General features: G+C 39.1%; 1 protein-coding gene across 12 annotated transcripts in view; it reads left to right on the forward strand.

Moving 5' to 3' along the window:
- Positions 1 to 17,150: 17,150 nt before the first annotated feature.
- The window catches only part of TENM3 (teneurin transmembrane protein 3), a 1,236,272-nt gene continuing 1,226,763 nt past the window's right edge, over positions 17,151 to 26,659 (forward strand). For all 12 annotated transcript variants that reach the window (XM_080662244.1, XM_080662258.1, XM_080662255.1 and 9 more), the window contains exon 1: positions 17,151 to 17,239. The gene's annotated coding sequence lies outside the window, so the exon portion shown is untranslated. The remainder of the gene's footprint in view (positions 17,240 to 26,659) is intronic.

The raw sequence follows: 26,659 nt of genomic DNA on the forward strand, positions 1-26,659 counted from the left end.
GATCCTGATATCTCTTGTCTTGGGACCACATTTTGAGAAACACTGAACTGGTGGAATGAGATACTGGAGTTATTGCAAAAGGTTGATGGGAAGATGATGATTAAAACTAAAGCAAAATGGCAAGAGAAGAAGTGAAAGACCAAGAGACATTTTTGCTGTTGAAGTGACAAGATTTTACGATATTGGATGTTAATATGAGAGAATATTTGAAAATGGAAACAACGTATATATTTTGGGTAAATAATTGCCTCATTACCCAAGATAGAGACTAGAGGACAGAGCACCCAGATTTTATAAGTCCGTTCAGCCAATGAAATTCAGCCCTGGATCTCAGGTGATAGACATTTGGGATCAACAGGATGTAATGAAATTGAAACTGATAAAATGAGACCATCTGGGAAGAGTATTTTCATAAGAAAGACAAGGAACCAAGAGCAGAATCCTGAAATAACTCAATATTTTGATAAACAAAGAGGATATTGAGAAGCCAGAACAGGGCAGTATAAAGGAATAATCTGAAGCTAAAGCATAGATCTAGCAGAGGGCTACATTCCAGGAAATGGGAAAGGATGGAGATTTAAAAATCAGGGAGTAATCTATGGTGTCAAGTATTTTAGAGAGATCAAGCATGACATGGACCAAAAGCAGGCTGCGACAGTTAACTGGACTCCATTACTCATTCAGCCAGTCCCTAATCCAACTAACTGCTGACACTTTGTCAGCACAAGTCCTTTGTCCTTATCCTTGGATGAATTATGGAAACCTTCATAGCCACCAGCTTCATCTCTGTAAAGGTGAAACTACCCCTGAGAAATTAGTTCACTTGGAACCCTAGAAGAAGGTTGTCTTATTCCCAGGGCAAAGGGAGGGATGGCGAACAATGAGGTTATTCTAAGCCTCTACTGGACAACACCTCAAAGACCACGAGACTCTGGAACTGAAAGCACACTGTCCCTGGGCCCATAGTCACCTGTGTGCAATGGGGTCATTGTGCCGTGTCTCTTTCTCAAGGTTCTGAAACTCCTCACAGTCACCTTATGAAAACATCTATCTCCCTGTTTACATTCTTAGGGCCAGTCTTGGGTCTTGACTTCTCTTCTGTCTTGACTCAGATCTCTATGTATCTACCTGAGTCTGTATTCCCAGCTATATCTCTATGGGCCTCCCACCTGGCCTGACCAATCCATGTGGCTTCTCAGTTCACTCTGGGAGTTGCTAAGGTCATGTCAGGTCACCTCCATTCTGTCCATCCTGTGTGTGTCTCTGGGACCCTTCCCCAGATCACCCATTCTAAGCCTAAGTCCTGCCTCTTTCTTACTTTGAACAGATTATGCCACTGCCCTTCCCAGGCAGTTGAAGCTACCAAGTATGGATGCTCCAATCATGTCACAGAGTGTCATTGATGAAAGAAGCCAAAATAGACCCAAACAGATCAAACTGAGTCTCAGTGATCATGAACGAGAGTTGCCATGTCTTTCTTGCTCTGTGATTTCTCATGTGGAAAACCTCTTTTTAATTGATCGTCATGTTAATTGAAAAAGAAAAAAGATTCTCTCTTGGACCCTTATCAAAATATTGCAGTTGGAATTATATCCATGTTTTCTTGGTTTAAAAAATGTACAAAACAGAAATGAAAATTAATAAGGCATAGACGGCTGTGAAGTTATTGTAGATCTTTATAACGTTAAATCAAAATGACACCAATTTAAAGGCAACAGCTCGCCAAGTAGTCACAGATTACAAAAGAGCAAAGAAAGATTAAGTGATGGGAGAGTCAAGACTATTGATCCAGCCCAGGTGGTGCGGTTCAGTGGTTGAGCGTTGACCCATGTACCAGGAGGTCACTGGTTTGATTCCAGGTCAGGGCACATGCCCAGGTTGCAGGCTTATCACTCAGTAAGGGGCATGCAGGAAGCAGCATATCAGGGTTTCTATTTCTCTCTCCCTCTCCCTTCCTCTGTGTCTAAGATCAATAAAAACATAGTTTAAAAAAAAACCCTCTTGATCCCAGTATCCTGGAGACCCTGCACTGTCTGTTCCCTTCCTTTCTCATATCCACACTGGAGAGAAATGTATGTGGATTATTTGATGCTGTTTTTCAACCATACCTTAATTTATAAATGTTCAATGATTATTTTCTGAAAGAGGATATCCAAATAAATTTGAACTCTATTTCTATTTTATTTTGATATCATCTATTAGAGACTGCATGTGAGCAACACCTGCTCCAAAAATTATTCACTGATTCATCAGAACGAAAAAAGTTCAGCAAAACAGTCGACTGCTTTATGATACAGATGGCATCTGTCATTTCAATAACTTAAGTTATTTAAATTGAGTAGCAGAAATATCTGACAAAACTTCTTCAGTCAAATGCAGCAAAGAAATCTGAAATAATCGCTGTGGCTCCACAAGTTGTTTTACTAGTAAGGCCTTCGAGATTTTCTCTTATCGAGGGGTAAACTGTTGTGTCTGCCCCTCTCCTCTTTCTCTCTTCTGAATGTCACCTGCTTGTAGGTGTCATTGCTAGAGCTCCCAAGGAAATACTTCGAATTAGCATAAAAATGTCTAAAGTTGGAGACCTGGAATGCAAAAGTTCTGTCTGATAAAAAGGAACTTCAAGGTCTCAGAATACTCTCCTCAGGTCCACTGCAGGTCCCAGCGTAGGCGGCTCCCATCTTCTCCACTAAACTTGAGAGTGCAAAGCTTAACACCCACACACTTGCAATCTTTGTGAACATGATTATAATTCAGCACCAGCTTTGCAACCTGGTAAAGGTTCCCCTTGAACACAAAGCATGCTCCCTGCATGTGTGCTAGTGATCAAATTACCCAGAGGATTATGGCATTGACTGTCCTTAAACCTCCAAAATGGTGTTGAAATGCTACCTCTAATCAGCTAAGCTGTAAGTTAAATTTTTGTAGATTGAAGACATCATTTTATTTCATATGCCAGGAACTCATTTCAACCCTAGCATTTCTGTTAGCACGTCGCATTGAGCCGCATAACTCAAGAGGTTTAATGAAAGTTTAAAAACAATCTGTTGCAGATTTTGTGCCTAATTTATTTTTAATTGCAAATTGTACAACACATTATTGCCTGTGAAAATAGAAATTTAATTTCCTTCCTGTTTGTTCGCCTTTTTTCTTTTTCTTTTTTATAACTCTAATGCAACCCCAGAAAGGAAATACGGTTTAACATTCTGTTTTCTGGATTTTATTTCTTTATTCTTAGATCCTTGATGTCACTCCTTGGAAAATATAGCTCATGTTGCTTAGCATTATTCTCCAAACACACTGTCATGCTTTGAGAATGAGCTATTTGAATGTGTATGAGAAGTTTACATTTCACAATGATTGTGAGTGTAAAAAGCACGAGCTGTGGTGGTGGCTTTGCTCCCTGGCCCGCGGAGATGATCCTCCTGCATCTAATAGTTTACCCCGATAATCGGACATCTAACTGCGTTGGTCTTCATCGGTAGAGTTCCTTTATGGTTTGTGAAGCTTCATTGGTGATGGAGATAAAGCCCTCCCAAGAGAACTTCAATTATAAGAATCATGGAGAGTTTGTAAAACTTAGATATTCTACCCCCTATTTTCATGGTAGTAGAAAAAGGACTTTAGTAGGATCAAGTTTGCTTTGAATGCGACCTTTAATGTTTTAATTGGTCTTTTCTGGAATGCAGCGAATGAAACATGGACAGAGGTACTCACGCCGCGCTTTTCTTGGGGAGTTTTGTCACACTCGGCTGCCTCCTGCAGTCGGACGTGGGCTGGGAATCTGAAATGAAGCTGAATGCGAGGGCTAGCCAGTGATTCTAGGAAAACGTCAACATAAGATGAAAGAAACAGAGGCCTTCTGGGCTGGATTTGCATTCCCATCGGAACTCTTTGGCACTTTGCATCAGAGAGTGAGTTGTATTATTTCCTCTAAATTTCCTGATTTTCTATTCCTCCCCGGTCCTTGGAGAGTGGCCCTCAGCGGGCTCCCTGCAGCCTTTCCCTCTCCTCACTGGGCATCGTGTCAGTGAGCAGCTGCCTTCAGAGCTGTGACAGGAGGGGGCTGCCTCCTGCTAGAGAGGGGTGTGAAGGGACAGGGACATAAGGCCGAGGTCCCCCTTCCTGCCACAGTTCTCTCTGCCTGAACAAGGCCGGGCTTGCAGTCGTGGCTGGATAAATGGGATCGCTTGTTCAAGTTCGCTGTTTGCAGCAGGGACATTAGACAACATCAGTCTTCGTAAAAACACTTGTTGCCAGTGAGTGCCTTGACCTCCTGTAAGACATAGTTCGAGTTCAGCCCAAGTAGGTGAGCCTGGGATGGGGGAGATAGGCTTAACCTGCAATAGCTGGAGCACTTGAACTGCAATTAAACAGGACAAAGGTTGGGACCGTTATTTTTAAATAACCATTACATACAAAATACAACAGGTCTTTTAAACCTGAGAGTTTGATCATTTAAAAACTCTATACTCATGTAGAATATATCTGGTTGGTTTCAAAAGTTGCCATTTATAGCTGTTATTTTTTTCTGACGTATTTATACAGGGTGGGGAGGGGCGGCAAAAGTAGGCTTACAATTGTGAATATGCAAAACACAGTTTATTCCTGTATTGTTATTTATTCTTATAATATATGTTTTTCTATGTGAACAACTGTAAACCTAATTTGCCTACCCCTGTATGTTCCTGTTTCAATTTGTTTTAAATAGGAGAGTGTGAAATCTGATGACTTCCCTCCCTTCCTGTAGCACACAGCCTTAAAGAGAAACAGTACCGTTCAAGTGGTTATTTCTTATGCTATTTGCATGTTTCCACCTTTACCACATTGGTTCTGATTATAGAAAAACATGATCATAAATTATTCTTAATGAAGTATATAAATATGAAGCTTACAAATAGATAAATTGCATCTCTGTGTTCTTCAACAGAAACTGATTTTTTTTTTGTATTTGTGTATAAGTAGAAGTATATATAAAAGAGATTTAATGAAACTGCATACCTCGAATAAACCCGTGTGGAGAATGGGACGGCCTTCCCATTAAAAAGTTCAGCTGGATGCTATTAACCAAATCAACAGGGAAAGCTTGAACAGACAGCATTAGAAGCAGGAAGCATATGCGGAACATGATATATAATAATAGATCAGGCTGATAGAACCAGTGGGCTCTCATATAGAAAACATTAGGGCAAAACCCTGTTACTATTGGTAGAACATGAACTTGTACCAGCTGTTGTAAATTCCGGTCAGAGACTGAAGGACAAATTTCTGGAAGTCAAGTGCCTATCCCCCTTCTCTCCTTCCCCTCTTCATTTCTAAAGAGCCGTGGATAAAGACAGTAACATGGGTATGATCCTTCGGAGGGAAGTTGTGCTGTTGAGTTCGAAGGCAGCTTGAATTTTCATCAGTCTCAGCTCTATCCAGCTGGGTTTATGTTCCCTAATTCTTAATTCTTTGCTTATTAAAGGGATGCCTGTCTCTTTTCTCTAAACATATACATAAGCTCAGTGTTGCCTAGAATACTCTCAATGAATGTGACTGGGTACACACACAACACACACTCAGACAGACACACTTACTGGGTGGAGTTTCTACGAGTGCGTCTATTAGCTTTGAAGTTGTGGCATCTGCTGAAGAGGGGAAGACATATCTTCCTTTTCCTCTGAATCTTCAAACGGTGGTAAGTCCTTACCCAGGTCAGAAGATGGACTTGAATATACCTGCAATTTGCTTTATGATTTTACAACTTGAATTCATTCCTGAATACCTTTCACAAAGTAAAAAACAAACAGGCAAGAACTGTGAAATTAAAATAATAGTTTCTCTTAATTTGTATGGGTAAATTTGTGATACATTTTGTCCCAAGCCAACAGACTCCAAAATATGTTCACAGTTCTTTAAAAAATTAATGGAAATGGAAACATGTTTTACAAGTAAAATATTTGAACATGAATATAATTTGTGTGAAAAGTTAATATAATAACATATTTCTTATTTACCAACATTTAAACTATTTTAGAGCTCATGGATTTCTTGCCTTCAAACTAAACTTAAAAATTAAAGTTATAGTCATGAAGCAGTTAGTTGATTCATTGATATCATAAAGTTAGTGTGGCTTAAGCCAAGTGATTCTCATTTGAAAATGTTGTTTTTATAGAAGGTTTATGTGGCTCCATATCGAACATATTACAAATACGTAATTCTGAGTTGTGTCATAGTACACACACACACACACACACAGAAAATAAAATTATAGTCTGGAGAAACACCACGAGGACAACATAAGGGCAAATATGAATGTCCCTAGGAAACATGGAAATAGCATACGAATAGCAGACCGAAGAGTTGGGAAATTGTTACTCCTCTTTCTCCTCCTAAAGTGACCTATGCAAAGCAAAGCATCTTGGGTTCATTCAAACATCGTGTATGATTCAAATTAATTTTCTGATTAGCAACTTTTGTGTTGAGAAAATTGGTAAATATTTCCTTGTTTGAACCCCTAATGTCAAAATACCACTTCTTATAATGTGTGTTTATTTTGTTTGGGTTTTGTTTTGTTTTGCTATTGGTTAAAAAAAAAAATAGTTACACTGAAAAAAAAAAACACAAGCAATCCAAAAAGGGGATAACTTTTCAAAAGTTATTATAGAAAAATAAACAAATGAAGGGCCATTAACTGACAGCATTGTGTGCCGTAAAGCTTTTAAATCCCTTGCAACCTAATTTATATACCAACGCAAACTTTGGAAATATCAGATTTCTAGTTTCCTAAGCCGCAATTGGAAGCTTCTACAATGAAATATTAGGTCCAGAACTCAACTTAGAGACAACTAGTCTAAGATGAGAAAACTGACAGAGAAATCAAATGACTAGGCCAGGGTCATAAACCTAAACGGGCCAAAGCCAGACCTCCTGACTGCCTGTCCAGTAGTCTTTCCATTTTCTCTCCTGCTCCCAGGAATGATGGCATCACCATCCTAATCACCAAATCCTGGGATTTAATAGGTGAAAACTATAAGGCATAATAGTTCATGTTAATGTATAACTTGGGCTCAGGGTGAGGTTGGGAAGGGACAGATTGGAACTTAAAACTCTGAAAAGTATAATGTTGTTTCAGCACTTGAACAGTATTATAGCTAAAACATTAATAGTTAAAAGCCAAAAAGATGATTTGGAAAAAAAAAATTAGATGAACACAAGCTTTCCCACTGAGCAACAAAATCAAATTGGCTTGTTGTGAAGAATGGAACACATTTAAGCATATGTCATGTCTACTGTTGAGTTTGAGTCAAGTGTAAGCACTCAGCTGTGGTCTGCTCTGCATTCTACATCCTGAAAAAGAATTAGAAATATGCAGTTATATCAGATGAGAAGGACACAAATGAGGTTTTAGTGGTAATGCAGGATATACAAACATGGCTTAGACTGGTGGTCCAAATTGGACATTTTACTCTACCCCCTCACCCCCCCAAATCTAGACTTTTCCATCTGTGACTGGGGATAGTTGCAAGTACGGTGCATATCCTTGACCAATGTGTGGCCCTCACTCAGACCTGGAAAGTCCTGCCCCGGGCAGTGGGAGTGGAAACTGAGGGCAGGCAGAATTGAAGAGAACAAGTGAGGCTGGGCTACGTACGTGTGTGCCTGACAGATAAGTGAGGTAGGGAAAAGGCAAGCTTCCTCCCATTTATTTGCAACAGGCTGTCCATCCTTTCTAAGAACTGAGGCTGCTGCCCAGCCTGTGTGGCTCAGTGGCTGAGCACCAACCTGTGAACCCGATATCAGAGTTCGATGCTTGGTCAGGGCGCATGCCCCGCTTGCAGTCTCAATCCCCAGTGTGGAGTGTGCGGGAGGCAGCGCATCGATGATTCTCTCTCATCATTGATGTGTCTATCTCTCTCTCCCTCTCCCTTCCTCTCTGAACTCAATAAGAATATATTAAAGAAAAAAAAAATAAAAGAACTGAGAAATAAGCTAAAAAATATTGTCCATAAATTGACTCTCCTGGAATACAGGCTGCTTGTGAGGGAGGAGCTTTTATGAATACAACACATATGCATAGAATGTCTAACATGGGTCCAGTATGCTGCCTGATACTGGTGTAGAGACATGAGAGAGTCAGATATTTTCTGCGATCTTATAGACTTGAGCCATGGACTCTTTGGGCTAAAAATATATTTATTCTTCACAATTCCTTTCATCATGTTGTACATTATGCAATGGTCGGTTTAACCAATAACATCAAACTACCTGGCCTATGCTCATTCACTTAACAGCATTTATTATTTGTCTATTATATGCCATGTGCTGTGAGACAGCTGGCCTTCATCTGTTTTTTCCCAACATTATGTTTTACACAAAACAACCTGATGGGGGAGGCAGAAAGAAATTAAGTTAAATCCATGAACAAACTCTGATTTGTAGTAATACTTTCAAAATATAATCATTCATTTATAAATACATGCATATGCACAGACTAAATCCATGAGAAAAATGGTTATGTCTTTCCCAAATCTAACTCATGGATCTTAAATATTCCTTCCTATTCTAACCAATATTCGATTGATCTGTCATTGATAACCAAGTTGACATGATTTTTTTAAAAAATTATTTATCATCATGATATGTTGGTTGTTTACTAAGTAAATTATATGTCATAAATATTGAAATGTATGCTTCTAGATCTACAATAAAGATAACAACTCCAAGCACTAGTTCATACAGAGGTGCAAAGCGATGTTCAAAGATGTGACTTTAGCCTTGATGTCACTACTTACTTGTCAAAACCTTGGACAAGGTGTTTTAGACTCGCTGAACCTCAGAGGTCAGAGGATAATATGAGTTCAGTTATGGCCCTCCAAATAGTTCATCAAGGAGTAAGTAACCAGGCCTGACTGGGTTTCTAGGACAGCACAGGACAGGAGCACAATTGGCTGAGACATAGTTGCTGGGTGAATGAATAAAAGTAGAAGCAAGAAAAGCCTCCTTTTATTTCCAGGCCACACAAATCACAGGTATTTGAGTTAACTTGGCCTTTTGACCACAGTTTAAAGGGTACGTGCTGTGAGTAATTCAAAGAATAAAACACGTTTTTTTTCCATAAACAAAATGAAAACCTGTGTAGAGAAACAAGACTCCTACCTGAGCAAGAGACAATGAATAACATAAAGGCCATTATGTAAGCATTGAATGAATGCCTCCAATGAACTTGCATGACAAAGAAAAAGAGGATTGTCTTGGAGAGACATGACTTCCTATCCTGGTTCTAGCTCCTTTTACAAGCTGTTAACTAAACTCTTTGAACTCTTGCCTTCTGTGAAATGTGGTTAACTACATGAACCCCTTAGGGAAAGTATGAGAATTCAAAGGAAGAATTTAGATGACTTACTTAGAATAATGCACCCAAGTAGTTGATGCTGAGTAAAGATTAATTTCTCTTCCATTCTTTCTCTGATTCTTTTGGAGAAAAAAAAATGGATAATCTCTGGGTTTTGCCTAATTTAGCTACTTTGAAAGTAAAACGAGGTCATATTTGTGAAAATAGTGAATGTTGTGAAGATTGATATAATTATATGGTATTATTACTGATAATGGATTTCTTGAACTTATTATGCCAAAAGACTTTACCAAGGAATATAATTCTATTTCAAAAGACTTTAGGTAATCATATAAGTGACAGGAGCATAAGGAGCTACTACTGGAATATAGGTTCCAGCACTTGCACATTTTATGGGGGAAGCAAGATCCCCTTGAATAGACCCTGGGGGTGGGTGCTGTTTGCAAAGACAGATGTCCTGCGCATCAGAGCTCTAAGTCTTCTGGCGTTAGACACCCTGTCTCAGATGACAGCATGTGTCAGAAGCTACAATGAGTTATAAGGAACATGGGCCTGACAGAAACTCCGCGTTTATCATAGATTAGAGGCCTGATGCATGAAATTCATGCAGGAGTAGGCCTTCCTTCCCCAACCCCCCACCCCCCTGCCCGGCACAGCTGGACCTGGGCTTCCCTCGCAGCCCCGGCTTCACCTGGAAGGATATCTGGTCTAATTAGCTTATTATGCTTTTATTATTATAGATAAGAGGACTGATGTTGGAGTTATGCCTACATTCCACTTGTTGCCACCACATACTACATGATCTTGGTCTACTAGGACCTAACTCCTCTAAGCCTTATTGTCCTCATCTATAGAGTGGGGCTAATACTGATGGACTGCTTGAATTGTTTGGAGGATAAAATGAGTGTCAGTGAATTTTAGCCATTGTTATTAACTCTAAGTAAATGTATGATATCATCTTTTGTGTGTTTATTAGGGAGAGAAATAAGTAATTGTAATCAAAGGGATAGGAGTGATGGTATGTGCTTCCTGCCTCCTGGTCCCTTGTGAAGGGGGCCTCTGTTTAAAGAAGACCATGGCGAGACTATGAGAGAGGACTCAAGGTCATCCTTGAGATGTCACCAAGGTCAAAAGTGGAAGGTATAGCCACCGGACTATGGCAAGACCAGAAAAGCTGTACAAGATTCAGGGAGGCAGGTAACAGCATTTTCGTGCTCAGCAAAGAAAGGTGGTGTGGCAGCAAGCAGACCATAGAAACACATGTCCAATTCACATTTCCCTCTCAGATGATCTGTCCTGTCTATGTAGCAACTGTCTTCCATCAAAATACATGACATTAGACAGCTACGTGACACCCGAGCAGCTGTTATTTTAACCCAGAACATCCTCAGTAACTGCTGTCACCTCCTTCGCTTACCCTTTACTAAAACTTGTGAGAACATCTTTTCTTTACCTGTAAAACTTTAGTAGGCAGCATATACCTATTTATTTTTAAAATTTATTTTTATCGATTTGAGAGAGAGAGAGAGAGAGAGAGAGAGCAACATTGATTCATTGCTGCTCCATTCATCTATGTATTCATTGGTTAATGACTGTATATGCCTGACTGGGGGATAGAACCCACAACCTTAGCATATTGGGAGGGTACTCAAAAACTGAGCTACCGAGCCAGGACAGCATAATTCAAATTAGGTACTTCTGTGAAGTATGTAGTTTCACAATCTCTTTCTCTGAATGTATAGAATTCATGAAACAATGAAGTCTATTCTGAAAGAAAAAGTGACACACATACATATTCTAACTTAGACTTAGGGTAAATGGAAAAGGCTTCATTTTTCAAAGATCCATTCAGGTAGCCAAAACCGGTTTGGCTCAGTGGATAGAGCGTCGGCCTGCGGACTGAAGGGTCCTAGGTTCGATTCCAGTCAAGCGCACGTAACTTGGTTGCAGGCACATCCCCAGTAGGAGGTGTGCAGGAGGCAGCTGATCGATGTTTCTCTCTCATCCATGTTTCTGACTCTCTATCCCTCTTCCTTCCTCTCTGTAAAAAATCAATAAAATATATTAAAAAAAAAAGAAAAGATCCATTCAGGTAAAGGTATGAAGGAAGCAGGGCACCACTAAAGAGTTCCTTTTCTTTGGGGGGTGGGGGGGTCACACTATGGGTTGTTGCAATTCAAAGAAAGCTATTCTAATTTTTTTTTTTTTTTTTTTTACCATCAACAACTTCATTTGTTTATCCTTAGGCCCAACACAGAAATAAACCACAAGATGACAGTGGGCTGATTTTACTTTTAGATTTGTAAGCTAGTTAAATATAGGTAGTTGCTGTAATTGCATATTTACTATTTCACTTTTGCAGCTTTTAGAGCGTGACAAAAATTCATCCCCCTGTCTGGAGTCTGACTTGTTAAACTGTCCTAAACAGTGGCAACGCTGTGATAGACGAACACAGCCCACAGACACTTCGTACATCGTCGCACGAGGCTAATTTAGACTGCTGCAAATTAGTGGTTTGTAGAAGAGAGACCAATGTGGTAAAAGGAAGGGGTGTGAAAGTTCCCCGTGACAGTCTCACTCTGTGAAGTGGCACTGTTTCATGAGCATCTCCTAAGACGTGAAGCAGTCTTGCCTTCCTTCTGCACTGGCAGGGATCATTTAGCTGTATAAGCTACCCCCAGAACAGTGCTCTGCGCAACAGCATGGGTTTGCATAGCATTTGTTCTGAAAATATGGATTAGTAACGAGCATTACAAATAGAACTTGTCAGAAGAGAACCAGAGAGACTTTTTGCTAAATTAAAGATCTATCTTCACCAAACATAGACAGATTCTGTGGTTAACAATTTGGCCCAAGATCTGATATGTATCCTTCAACTATACAATTGATTTTAAAGGAGAGCTGTGGAAAGATAGCTCTCTATACCTAGCGACTATACCCACCGTGAAACGTGTCCAGGTTGACTGTACAACTTATCACCTAAAAACTGGGGAAAAAAAATTGGCTAACTTTAAAATATACATTTCAACATGCAACTTATTCTATTGTTTTAAGCAGAATTAGTTTTGAGAAGTATTTTAGTTCATTTATTATTGGAAAAGACCCTATTAGCTTATTCAAGCAAGAAAATTACCCCAAAAGCTTGCAAGATTGATAATGCTTAGGGAAAAAAAGGCAATTCAAAACCTAATGAGACATGTTAGGCCTCATTTACATCTCTAACCTGACCCATTTTCTGCAAAATGTTTTTTGTTGGGAATTTACATACTAAAAGCTAGTTATTTATCCATCCCTGACCAAAAAGTTGATGAGATTACTAATACCACAGTGAAGTTAACATTGCCTCAAAAGCTACATACGGGCAGTCCTCGGATTACGTCGGACTCGACCTACGTCATTTCATGGTTACGTCTCCATCTCCCATTTATTTATAAAAAAAAAAAAGTTCCGTCACTTTGACGTATGTACATATGTGCTTTATGTTTATTGTTATTTACTGTATTTACTACAAGTAAAGGTCAGGAATTGTTATCTTTCTTTTACAATTTTTCTGTTTCACTTCATTACTGCTGTGTATGTTCTTCATGTGAGTGACGTAGGTGCTTATGTAGGTGGATTCCAACTTACGGCGAAAATCGCCTTACGTTGTACCTTAGGAATGGATCTCCAATGTAACCCGAGGACCTACTGTATAGCCCTTTCTAGAAAGTTGAGTACGGAGCCATTTATTTAGCCACTAGAGGCCCAGTGCACGAATTAGTGCACGGGTGAGGTCTGGCTGGCCCGGCCCCAATCGGGGCAGATCGGGGCTGGGCCTGTCAGGAGGAGGAGATGGTGAGAGGTTGGCCAGCTGACCTACCCCATCAGGCCTAATCAGGGCCAGGTCACTGGGGGAAGGAACCACGGGCAATTGGCTGCTGGGCCCCGCCCCTAATTAGAGTTGGGGGGCCGATTGGGGGCAGGGCTGGCCATGGGGAGAGGCTGTGGGCCAGCCAGCCTCACCCCTGAATGGGGTGAGGGGGCCGATCTGGGGTGGAGCTGGTGGAGGGGAGGGGCTGTGGGCCGATCAGGGTGGTGGGGGCCCATCGGGGGCATGGCCAGCCAGGAAGAGGGGCTGCAGGAGGTTGGCTGGCCAGCCCCACCCCACATTGGGGTGGGGGGTGTGATCATGGGTGGGGCGACCAGGGGGAGGGGCTGCAGGAGGTTGACCAGCCAGCCCCACCTCCTATTGGGGTGGGGGGGTGCGATCAGGGGCAGGCTGCCAGGGGGAGGGTCTGCAGGCTTATTGTGGTGGGATGGGCTGATCAGGGGGAAGGGAGGGGGCATTTGGCCAGCGGCCAGATGTTGATCGGGTTGGGAGAGTCCTATCAGGGGCAGGCCAGCAGGGGGGAAGGGCCGCGAGATTGGCCATCTGGCCACACCCCCTGATTGAGGGTTTGCTGGCCACAGTGGGCATCATAGTGACTGGTCCTTATGGTCATTATGGCCATTAAGGTCGCTGGCTTTTTATATATATAGATGATCTCCATAGTATGCTGGTGACACATCTAAATTCTTAGAGGATGACATGAAGTCTCTCATGTCTCACAGCCAAGCTCCCTTTCCTGGGCAAGAATCTTTCCACGAGTGCAAATGTTGTCAGTGAAGCACATTGAGGTGCTCTGTTTGTGTACACACGTGCATCTACCTAGGAAAACAAACAGTGCATTGAAACGTTGTCTCTAAAACTAGCTCCAATAGGGTATATTTCTGAATACCCTAACAATTTGCATATGTTTGGAGCTTACCATTGCATTCATGTAGTTACATTTCTTAAATATTTTAAATTTCTGTTATTTAGAGAAAAAAGATACAATGAGGAGCTGAAGTGACAGAGTAATTTCATTATGAAAAATATATATCCACGCATGTATATAGACATATACATACACCTGTATTTAGTTTATAAAATATAAATATATTTAGGTTTATATATTATAGTTGTATGATAAATATGTTTTATTCATATCTTATATATTTATATATTTGTATTTTAATATATGTTATAGATATTGTTACATCATCTATTAGTTATTATGAAGTACATAATATATATATTACCATCTGTTGATAATTATTTCCTCCATAATTTACTCTCAGAAAACACTGAGTTTATAGTAACATGGCTCATGTTCATAGTACAAGCATCCAGACAGCATGAACTGCTGTTAGATCTGAAATTTAGTTGGACATCATTTGGGCACATGTTGAGAGCTGCACTCCAAGGCCTTCAAGACTTTCCTGAGGGGTAACATGCCTGCCTCCTAACTTGAACCCTCTCCAAGTGACATACACCAAATCCCACCCCAATCTAGAGCCCCAAGAGAGTATAACACATCTGCTTGGCTTCTTTTCCAAAGAACTTCAATGTTAGTCCCTTTATAAATTCTGAGCCCTTGGCACAGTGTTCAACCAATTTTAGTTTGTTCACCGTCTCCTATAAGCCTTCCTGCTCAGATTAGTCCAGAATTTCATTGTGGTCAGAGACAGTCTGATACCAAAAAAGGTCCCAAATTCTACCCCTGCCAATGGCCTTGGATAGCCCAGAGTCTGAGGCAGGGTGGTCTGAGACAGCTGCAGATCCATGCCCTCAACGGACAGATATGGCTCTATCCTTCCCTATGTAACTGTAGTTTACTCTGTAATGAGATTCAGATTGTGTTTGCTTTCAAAAAGTGTTTGCTGTTGTACTGTTCCTGCAAGTAGAGGATTTGTAAGAGGATACACTATCAATGATAAACAGAGAAAGCAGTTCTTGGTAAACTCATCTGCAGGGCAAATGGCCATTCAGGCCATTCAGCAAATGTATTATCTTGTGACATACTACACATTGTGTTCTTTATCCCCACTTAGAGGTTGCCAGGTGCTGTTGGCCCTGTAGCCCTCCATCTTCATGGCTGTTTCCATCATCACAGTCATGGCTACCACTAAAGTGGGCTCATGAGGACAACCGGGTGAAGGGCTTGATTTCTCAACCCTTTTGAGTGGACTGAACACATAGGTTGTGTTGCCCACAAGACTGTTTATGTGTCTTCCAAAGAGCAGGCAGCAATTGACTATTCAGTTTTCTATGTAGCCACATAGAGTATCTTTGGACAGTGTCTCTAGAGCAGGACTTTATTGATAATAGTCAATGGGTAATATATCTTTTGTGAACATTTTTCCTTTGGACAAAGCTCTCCAAGTACGTGCTGGAAAATGATATACACCCTCTGGTTGTCTTACTGTTTGCTAGCATCATAGGACACAGCAAAGCACCTCTCTTTTTATTCCCTGGGCATTTTTATGGTTGCCCTGTGAAGATAGTATCCCTGGAACACCACAGTTCCTGTGCGACCATTTCAAATATATTTCATGGTGATTTTGAACACTTGTGTCTAGCTTACTATTTCCCAGGAGTTAAATGTATTTTAAGATTCTGTGTCAATCATGTATTCTAGAAATGTTGGGTAAATACTTCCTATTTAGTTGTGATGAATGAGACAACTATGATCACTGCCCTCATGGAGCTTGGGGCCCAGGTGAAGAAGCCAAACTAACAAAAAGACCAAATCTAAAGGCACACTAAGTTAAATTAGAAGTAAATGAACAGCGGACTGTAATATTCAGTAATGGAGAGAGAGTTGGTGTTTAGATAGAGTGGTCAAGAAGGGAGGCTGAGCAGGAGACATCCAAATTAGGACTGAAAGGTGATTAGGATCCAGTCATGTGAAAATCAATGGGAATTGTATTCCAGGAAGATGACCCTAAGACAAAAATCCTACTGCATAACTAGGAACTGGATGAAGGCCCTTCTGGTTGGAGGGAGATGATATATGTTAGGAGCGGTAGGCAAGGAGAGACCTTGACCGTGGTGTCAAATGTTGGAAGCTGTTATCACTCCCCAAAATTGAATTTACAAACCCAACTGTGGTCACCACCGCCACCTGCCCCTGCATAAGCTTATGTAATATAGGAAAAGAGCAGAGAATGTGTGTTTTCTGCTGAGAGGCCAGCTCCCACAAGAAAGAGATGGGAAGAATCTAGACTAAATTTGCCCTGGTTTCTTTCTAAACTCACCAATCAGAGCAGTCCCTTCTCCTTTCCTGTGGCAGAGAAATGAGGTGGCAGAAGGTGCCTGGACTATTGTACTAATGAAATGCCTATAAATTAGAAAGAAGCCAAGGAGTGGGGAAGGAGCTTCCCATGACAGTTATGTTGTCTCCCTCAAGCTTCCGGAAGTCATAATATCAGCTATCATTTTATAAAGGAAAATTATTGTCATAAAATTGAGGTGTTTGTTGTTTTTTGTTGTTGTTGTTACTACCAGAAACCATAATGTGCGTCAAAAAGTGAAAAGGCTAGATATAGCCCAATACATGATTGCACTAGAGTTGAATACTATAACCTGAATATTTTATGAAAATTAAAACCAGTGCCCAGAAGATCAGAACCAGCACCTTGATGGATCTGCTATTTTATTGTAAACAACCTTATACTTTCAGTGTTTTACTTATATCTTTAGTGAATATTGTGTAGGTACAAATGCACAATTATATCAGTTTTAGCTATATATTCCTCTTTTCCAGAGAAAAAGATTTCCGACTCATGTAATTATAAATGTTAAAACATAGGAATTACAATAGAAATTGAGTTTATATGTGTGAATAATGCAGGTGCAATCAGAGTGGTTTTTGGTCCCCGTGTAAGAAATGCCCTTCTCTCTCCAGGCCAAAAGCTGTTTCCTAAGAAGAGCTGCTTCCTAAGAAGGCTGGGTGGCCACCACTCTCCAGGGAGGCAGAGCCAGGGGGCCTCTCACGGTGCCCTGCGCTGGCTGGCAGCCGGCTAGTGGGAGGTCAGGAACGCCTCCTGGGAAGACCAGCAATGGTGAGTGCCCATGCGAGACCGGGCGCTTTGATAGCCCTGTCTTCTGGAGAAACTTGTTTTTTGATTTTCTAGTCAACCCCGTCATTCTTTCAGACATAACTTCTAAGGAACTGTCATGCATCCACCTTTTCTCTTTCTACTTTTTATGCGCTCTGCCTAGAGTCATGGTACTTCTGTAAATCAATGACATCTCACTTTCTCTTTGTGCACAAGTTCTATGCCACAAATGCCAACTCAGAAGCAGAAGGAAGGAAGGACGAAAGGAAGGAAGGAAAGAAGGAAGGAAAGAAGGGAGGGAGGGAGGAAATTGGTTAGAAGGCTATTTTGTAAGTCTTTAATTTAACCCGCCATCATATTTATTTCAACATCAGTTAGAAAGAGCCATCATCAAGTGACCAGCTGCTAGAAACCTTTAAAATCCAGTAATCATTTGTGAGATTTTATATAAAAGAGATAGAAAATCTTTGGTTCATAAAACAAGAAAGGTAAATGTTGCCAGAAAAAGAAGTCTGCAATAAGCATGTATTAAACTATGTGAGTGAAAATCTGTTGTATGCTAGTGACATCATTAAGTGGGAATCCAAGATAGTGGCTGTGTTGATGAGCAGATCCTAGCAATATATATAAAAGCAAGTGTATTTCTGAAGCTATGACATGGAAACACAACATTGATTGTTAGTAAATTGTTCATCCTGGTAATTATGACTAAACTGCAAAGTAAAAGTTTTATAAAGCTGCAGTTTTCCTTTTATGGTCATTTATAGATTTTGGTTTGAAATTTCCAGGTTTTTCTAAACATATTTATTATTTTTATTAACAGCTTTATGAAAAAGAATTATAAAAAGTAGAAAAGCATAAAAATGTACTATTTGCTGCACCATATACTTTTTGAGTGCTCAACTACTTTAAGGTCTCTGACTATATTTAGAGAGAACTCATACTGGCATATAATTTGGGCAAAGATTGAATACAGGAATTCTATAGAATGTCTAAATGTCACAGGTGTTATTGGAATGCAAATGTGCTTTGCTATACATTTGTAGGTGTTATATATAGCTGGAGTTCTACACCATATTTTTACACTTTATTTCCTGACTTTGTCACCTATTACCTTTTTCTAAATTACTAGAAACTAAAAATATCCTCATGAAATTAAGAGCATGAATACTTTGGCAAATAAAAGGTGTAGGTTTTCTGCTGTTATTAACATATATGCTATATATCATTTTTCAACATTTCTGATGGGTTCCGCTGAACTAACTAAGCATTGTGAGAAATCATTCTGAGATGGAGCTCCTGTCTGTCAACATGGGATAGATCTTACTTTGGAGATAAGTAATTTGGACAATCTAATTATTTGAAGAAGGAAGATAAAAATGAATAATAAAGTCAGAGGAAAATTATACTTCAATGAAAGTAGAATTGAAAGTTAGAAAGCATACACGATTCATGAATAAGTTAATTTTATTTGGTATTTTAACCATAAAATCAAAGTCTGCACATTCTTAAATTGACAAAACTCATCATTATGTTTTGCATGGACAACTTACTTTCAGGGCAAAATGAGATGGTGTATTTTTAGTTAAATTCAATTGTATAAAAATGTAATGAAAATAAAACCAATCACTTATGCCATTCTGCATATTTTTAAGCCAAACAGTTCATCATCCCACTACTAATTAATATTTAGAAAAATGTTCTTGTTAAATGATATCCTCATTTGCTTACCAGATATTATATTAATAGGTAAAAATAAAAAAATGACATTCCTTAATGGGTATAATACTTTAGCCCTTGAACATTGTGAATGGCCAAACTATGTTTTATCTGCTGATATCTCCGTGTATTTTTATAAGTACTATAATTCATAAATAAAATGAGTTCTATTCTTTACCATAACAATTTTGGAGTTAAGCTACCTGAGCAATATTTATTGCAAACACTTTCAAAGTAATTTTGTAAAAATAAAACAACTCTTGAAGGAACACAACTGCTTTCTTCCTAGAGACAAATTTTTTAAAAATATATACATTTATTTATTTCAGAGAGGAAGAGAGAGACAGAAACATCAGTTGTGAGAGATAATCATTGATTGGCTGCCTCCTACACATTGGACCAAGCCCGCAACCCAGGCATGTGCCCTTGACCAGAATAGAACCTGAGACCCTTCAGTCCGCAGGCCAACACACTATCCACTGAGCAAAACTGGCTAGAGCTTGAGACAAAAATGTTTTAAGAAAAAAGAGTATCTGCTCTTCTCCCTTCCCAATTATTTTTTTTTTCTTCGTAATCATGGAAATTTTCTATGGGAAAAAGAGAGGTATGTTGCAACTCAGAACCACTTTGCCTACTACCTGGAAGCTTGAGCATTCAATTCCGAATGTGACCTGACTTGTTTAAATGATGTCAGTCTCTCATCTTCTATTATCACTTACATTTCTGTTCATGTTTTGACAATTTTCTTCAGTAGAAAGCATAGAAAACACTAAAATGCACCTCTTGAATCTTCATTCATAAGCCCCGATGCATTATTATATAACCAATGATTCCATAATACATGGTGTCACCAAGGAGAATAAAAATCTCACTTTGGATATGCCAGTGTAATAATTTTCAGGTCTAGGCTATAATTAATCTGAATAATGGCAACAAAAGAAAACGCTCAAGGAAAGTAATTTAATCTTTAGCTAAAGTAAGCAGCATTCTTCCACTTAACAAATATTTATGTGCCAGGAACTTCGTTGCTAGGTGTTGGGGATCATGAAACTTACACCTGCACGGTGCTATCATTACAAGTTTTTCTGAGTGATGTAAAAAATATAATGCACATTTTCCCTGGTGTTGCATGTGTCAGGCAAAGCGTTCATCCCAGAAGGGAAGAGGGGGCTCACAGGAGATTAATATTTGAGCATACTTGAAACTTGAGGTAGCAAAGAAGAGAGATGTATATTCAGAAGTGGGAAGACCAGGGACAATGTTCTTGAGATGGGGACCTGTTTGGCACACTTGGTGAACTGAAGGAGCCCAGTGTGTATGGAGCAGAGAGAGCAGAGCAGGGAAGAGATGGAGATGTGGTGAGTGAAGGGCAGGCCACACAGAGCCTTGCATTAAAGAACATTGACCTTCAATCCAAGTGTAGTGAGAAACTATCAGGGAACTGTAGGCAGGAGAGTGATAACGTCAGATTTCTATGGGAAAAATCATCACCCTGGTTGATGTGTGGAGAGTAGAACAGACATGGACAGGGGAGGGTATGGGAAGGCCCATGTGGGAGGTTTTACACTGGTTCATGAAAGAGAAAGGGGTGCAGTTGCAGGGGCCTGAGGAGAAGATGGAGACAAATACCTGGGTGCCATAGCTGGTTAGGAGACAACAGACTGAATGCATCCGAGATGAGAAAAGGAGGGCCAAAAAGACTCTCCTGTTCTGAGCTGAAGAAACATGGTGATGATTTAATTTCTGTTATGTTCCGTTTGAACAGGCTTCAAGATATCTAAAATGAGTATATCCCAAAGAAAACTCTATCTGTACTTTGGGAGCTCAGAAATCTGGATCATAGGTCTAAAGGTGGAGTCATTGGCTTTTAAATGGTTACGGAAGCCATGATAGAGGATCAATTGCTTGCAGAGAGAACATAGGGAGATACCAAGAAAAAGAGGCCCTGATCAGAAAGAACATGGAGGAGCCCAAACTTTAGTGATTGGGAAAGGAGACAGAGAAGCAATAGGCAGATAAAGAAGATAAAAACACAGGGAGTGAGGCATCATAGAAGCCACGGTAAGGAGAGAGAATTTCAACAAAGTGCCAAAAAGGTCAGTCAGATATGGATTATGACATATCCCTTGAATCAAATAGCAAGGATATCATAGGTAGCCTTTGCAACAGAGTTTGGAGAAAGGATGGGGCAGAATCCAGATTAAAGAAGATTGTTCTGTGAATGATGCAGGAAGAAATAGGATCAACAAATGCAGACAACTCTTTCCAAATTAGGCTGTGAAATTGAGAAGATAAATAGGAATGCATAAGGGGAAAGATGTGAAATAGAGTGTGTGGTGTTTTGTTGTGTGTTTTTGTTTTGTTTTTTAATGAAAGCCCAAAATTCTTGAGAAAATAGGCAAAGATGGGATCCAGCAATCCAGTGTAAGAAATGGCCTTAAAAAGGAAAAGGGGTAACTTTCACTGGATCAGGAAAGAAAGAGAAGAGGATAGACACTAATACTAAAAAGCTTTATTGGATTGGTGGCAGGAGATTGAAGTATTGGCTATATGAACGAGGATAGTGTTGGGAGTAATATACAAAGTCAGAGCCATGGGGTTGAGGAGAGTAAGTAATGTTTGAAATAATAATTGAATGGAAAAGAATAACAAGAGAAATTCAGGAGGGTCGCCCAGCATTGCTGAGAGGTTATTAAGTTTGATGATTATAAATATTCAAAGGGCTGCATGCTTTTCCCCAGAAGCTCTTGAGCAGAAAAGTCACATGGCGGCATTAATTCAGGTGACATTAATTCCCCAATAGATGTGTAAGCAATGAAAAAGTACAAGAATGCATGATAATGGCAAGAGAGTGATTGATATGAGGGAGCATGGACACTAACCAGACAGGAAATGCAGCAAAGACAGAAAGAATTTGCTGCAATGGCCCTAGCACAGTCAGACAGGAGATTCAGTGAGAGTAACTGAGCCAACAGGGCACGTGGAGAGAAGCTGGGATGAGATCAGGATGTCTTCATGTACCGCTCCAAAGCCAAGGTGCAGGTATGGATATCCTCTTTTCTGGCCCTGAGAGTAGGTGGCTGAGGTGGAGAGGAGGAAAAGGTCACTGGAAATGTGACCATCAAGAAACAAAGAGGCCAGATCATGTTATCTAACCTGGTGGTGGTTGGGATGGGGAGAGCCAGTTGCCAAAAATCTCAAATTAATGAAGAACCATGTGCAGAAGTTTAGCAGTTGACAACCAAGGGAGGAGGTTAAAGGAAGCTTAATTAAGTAACATGCAATCAAAGAGTCATTTTTTTACCAAAAAAAAAGCAACTACAAAAAGATGATGTCTTGTAAATGGTGTGTCGCAGCGAGCAGATTATTAATCATCGAACGCTGTTCTGCCCTGACTCCATATATATGGTTTGATGGGAAAAGCAAGTCTTAGTCCAACTAACTACCCCATAAGTCACTGAGACACCTGAATTTTTTATGAGTTAAGTCCTGAGCTAATCTCCTTCTCCAAAATAGAAATGTTTTAAGTCTTAGCAGAATTGCACAATAGTCTCTTTTTAACAATATAGTTGACATGTACTATTATATTAGTTCCAGGTATACAACATAGTAATTCAACATTTATATAGCGTACGATGTGGTCACCACAATAAATGTAGCAACCAGCTGTTGCCTTACCAAGTTACGCCCTGTCTGTAAAACTATATCCCTTGCTCTGTACATCACACTCTCTAGGCACAGTGCTCAGAGGACCCTGGGTTTGAAACATGGTTCTGCCACTTGTTACTTTCTCGCTCCAGATTACAGGCACGTTAATGAATACCTTTGCTCTTCAAATCCCTTTCCTGTGAAATGGGAATAAAAATAAGTTACAGTGTGGGATTGTGAAGATTAATGCAAGTAATGTATATAAAGCCAGCTGGTATTACCTGTTACACATGAGGTATTTAATACGTATGTAGGCAGATGCCAATGGCAAGTGCTGTGTCCTAGTGCAGTTGACTTGAAGGACAGATATGAGGGGATACAATAATTCTTAGAAATGATGAAATTTGTAACATCCCCACATCATACCTGCTAAGCTGAGGTCTTAATCTGGCAATATTTTAAATACGATAAAAAGATGTCTGAGTAACATTTGGCAAAAGTTTATAAAGAATTAAATCCCATAGGAACATATTTTAAGACCCACTATTTCAAAGTTTAACTGGAACTATTAGATAAATAAGTTACTTTTTACCAACAAGAAACTTCAGTTTTTTCAAATTATAATGAAATTAAATATTATCTGATTGCCTACATATAACATAGGTTATGTTCTTTCGATATATATATATATATATATATATATATATATATATATTTATTTATTTATTGACATTTTTTAATTAACAAAATAAATTTTATACTAATGATCAGGTTCTCTCCAGAAGAGAATCTGATTTAAAAAAAAAAGGAGTGTCAACTGGAGGTATTCTCAACAGTTGAAATCAGATGTAGAATTAAATAGTGAAATGATCTTTCTTATTATGGCAAGGAGTAAAGTAACTCACGTTCACTGAGCACTTCTCTACCAGAAAAATCTTATGGACATTGTGTGTGGTATATTTTCTTTAATCATCATTCACTAACTATTGTTCCTAATTTTCATGTTGTAAAAACTGACACCAAGAAAGACTGACAGAGTGAAAACAAAGCTAATAAGTGACAGAGTTGAGGTCAGAACCCTGTCAGATGCCAAGGCCAGTTTTGTGATCACAGATGTATGAAACCTCAGTTCATCCCGGGATCGTCTTGAGAGCCCTGGACCATTAACCTATTCATTACAAGTTTTACTGATTTGTTTTGATCTTGACATAACATAGATAAGGCACTTAAGACTTTAAAACTGAGGAATAAACTAGTGATTAATGAGGTCTTAGAAAAGCAGCAGAACTGCTAGAATGAATTTTGTTAGAATTTGTAGGTTTTTTTAAATAGTTTTTAGGCTGACAAAGCAGCGGTCTGGATTATAAGCTAACATAATAGAGCTTTATTATAATAACCTGGTGAGCAAGATGAAGAGATAGGATCTAGATGATAGAACAGATAGGTAATACTGGTACTGAGATTATATATTGTCCAATAATTATATTAACAAATGACAGTCACAGTTACAATTATGGAAATTGTATATCTTAATTTGGGATTTAAAATATATAAAACAGATTGTTCAAAACTGATTAAAATGATTTAGAAAATATTTTGAATGAATAACATTAGGAATTTTTAAGTTTACATAAATTGCTTAAAACATTTTAATCATAACACTGCATTCTTTGCATAATTAAGAAATTTAATTCAAGACTATCAATAGAATGTTGTAGAAATATTGAAAAGAATATAACTCTATGTAGCTCACCTCTTGCTTTGGAGTAATTTGTTTTTCATCTGGACAGTTAATAGAGAAATGATATCCATCTAATAGACATCAAACAGGGATATTCTTTCTCTAGAGTAAGTCTTCAAAAGGGTTGGAGTCTCTCAATAACTGAATTGGTGATGAAACAACACACAAGAGAGTGTGAATTACACCTAATAGGAAGAGTTTATTCAAAGTTTACATGTTATAATAGAAAATAAATTTTAAATAGAGAAAGTGGCATTTCAAAATTATTTCTATTCATTTTTAATTTCTTAATATTGGATAGCACGTGGAAAGGTAAATGTCAATGGGATCTATGGAGGCTTAAACTTGGTGAAGTAATAATCCCTCTGGTAAGCAGCTTATTATGAAAGATACAAGTCAAAAAAAAAGGCAGAGCAAACACAGATGTCAATGTGCTTTACTCAAGTTTAGAATTATTATTTATTTTTGGAAGTTCGAGTCAATTTTATTATTCTGTCTCCTTCTTGATCGTCAATTTATTGTTTAGGGCTCCCTCCATTAAACCCTTCACTTCAGGGGAAGTTCAAGGGAACAGTGCATTATTGATATTACAGAAACAGTTGTCAGTAATCAATACATTTTGAACCACATACAGGGTATATCTTTGAGGACATAATTCATCAAAAACAGGCTAACTGGGTCTCTTCATGCTATTTTCATTGATTTCCTCTTTGTAGGAAGACATGGTAGGTATTCTATATGTGACATAAGAGTTATATTTAAAATAAAGATGTCAGTTGCTCAAAGAATGCTCGGTTACAAAGAAAAAATAAATGTAAGGATTCTAAAAGAGAACATTACATTTAAGTTATTATTCTCACATTGTAATATCCTGTGCAGAAGAATGTAATTGAATGTAAAAGATTACACGTAAGAAATATCAGATTCTAAGTGTGAACTTTATTTTTGACTTACTGCAGGAAGTAGAGGTAGAAAATTACTTTTATTTAGTTTTCTTACTACAACTGCATAACTTTCTTTTAGATTTAAAATAACTATAGATATACATTGCTTCAAGCTATATTTGGGGGATATTTTGAATAAAGATACTATGGAGATTTGAGAACAAGTATTTGTATACTAGTAGATATACATTTTTATTTCCCTTGGGTAAATATCTTGAAGGTAGGATTTCTGTGTCTTATAGTAAATACTAGAGGCCCGGTGCACGAAATTCGTGCATGGGGGGTGTCCCTCAGCCCAGCCTGCACCATCTCCAATCTGGGACCCCTCGAGGGATGTGCGACTGCCCGTTTAGGCCTAATCCCGGTAGGATCGGGCCTAAATGGGCAGTTGGAAATCCCTCTCACAATCCAGGACTGCTGGCTCCCAACTGCTCGCCTGCCTGCCTCCCTGATTGCCCCTAACCGCTTCTGCCTGCCGGCCTGATCACCCCCTAACCACTCCCCTGCCAGCCTGATTGATGCCTAACTGCTCCCCTGCCAGCCTGTTTGCCCCTAACTGCCCTCCCCTGCAGGCCTGGTCACCCCTAACTGCCCTCCCCTGCATGCCTGGTCACCTCTAACTGCCCTCTCCTGCAGGCCTGGTCCCTCCCAACTGCCCTCCCCTGCTGGCCATCTTGTGGTGGCCATCTTGTGTCCACATGGGGGCAGCCATCTTTGACCACATGGGGGCAACCATCTTGTGTGTTGGAGTGATGGTCAATTTGCATATTACTCTTTTATTAGATAGGATATATTTACTTTTAAGAAATTGCCCAATTGTTTTCCATAGTGCTTATAGTATAGTGCTTATAGCATTTTTTATTTTCATGAGCTCCACATTTTCATTTGCTCCACTTTTTTACCAAAAGTTGGTATTGCCAGTCTTTGTAATTTTAGTCATTCTGGGAGTTATGTAGTGGTATCTCATTGTGGTTTTAATTTGCATATCCCTAATGACTAATGAAATTGAATATTTTATGTGCTTAATGGATATTGGGATATCTTCTTTTATAAAGGATCTGTTCAAATATTTTGCCCATTTAAAAGTATAGTTATTTCTCTTCTTATTATTGCCTTTTCACTTACTTAATGTCTTTGAAGAGCCCAAGTTTTACATTTCTTATTAAGTAGTTTATCAATTTTCTAATGATTTGGCCATTTCAAATCATATTGAAGAAATCTTTGTCTAATCTAAGGTCATAAATATTTATGTTTTCTTTTAGAAGTTACATAATTTTAGTTTTTATATTTAGATTTGATTCATGTCAAATTACTTGATGTGTATGGTATGAAGTTAAGAGTCAGTGTTCTTATATAGAGACTAGTGGCCCG

Source organism: Plecotus auritus (genome assembly GCF_963455305.1).
Source record: "Plecotus auritus genome assembly, chromosome: 3".
NCBI lineage: Eukaryota > Metazoa > Chordata > Mammalia > Chiroptera > Vespertilionidae > Plecotus > Plecotus auritus.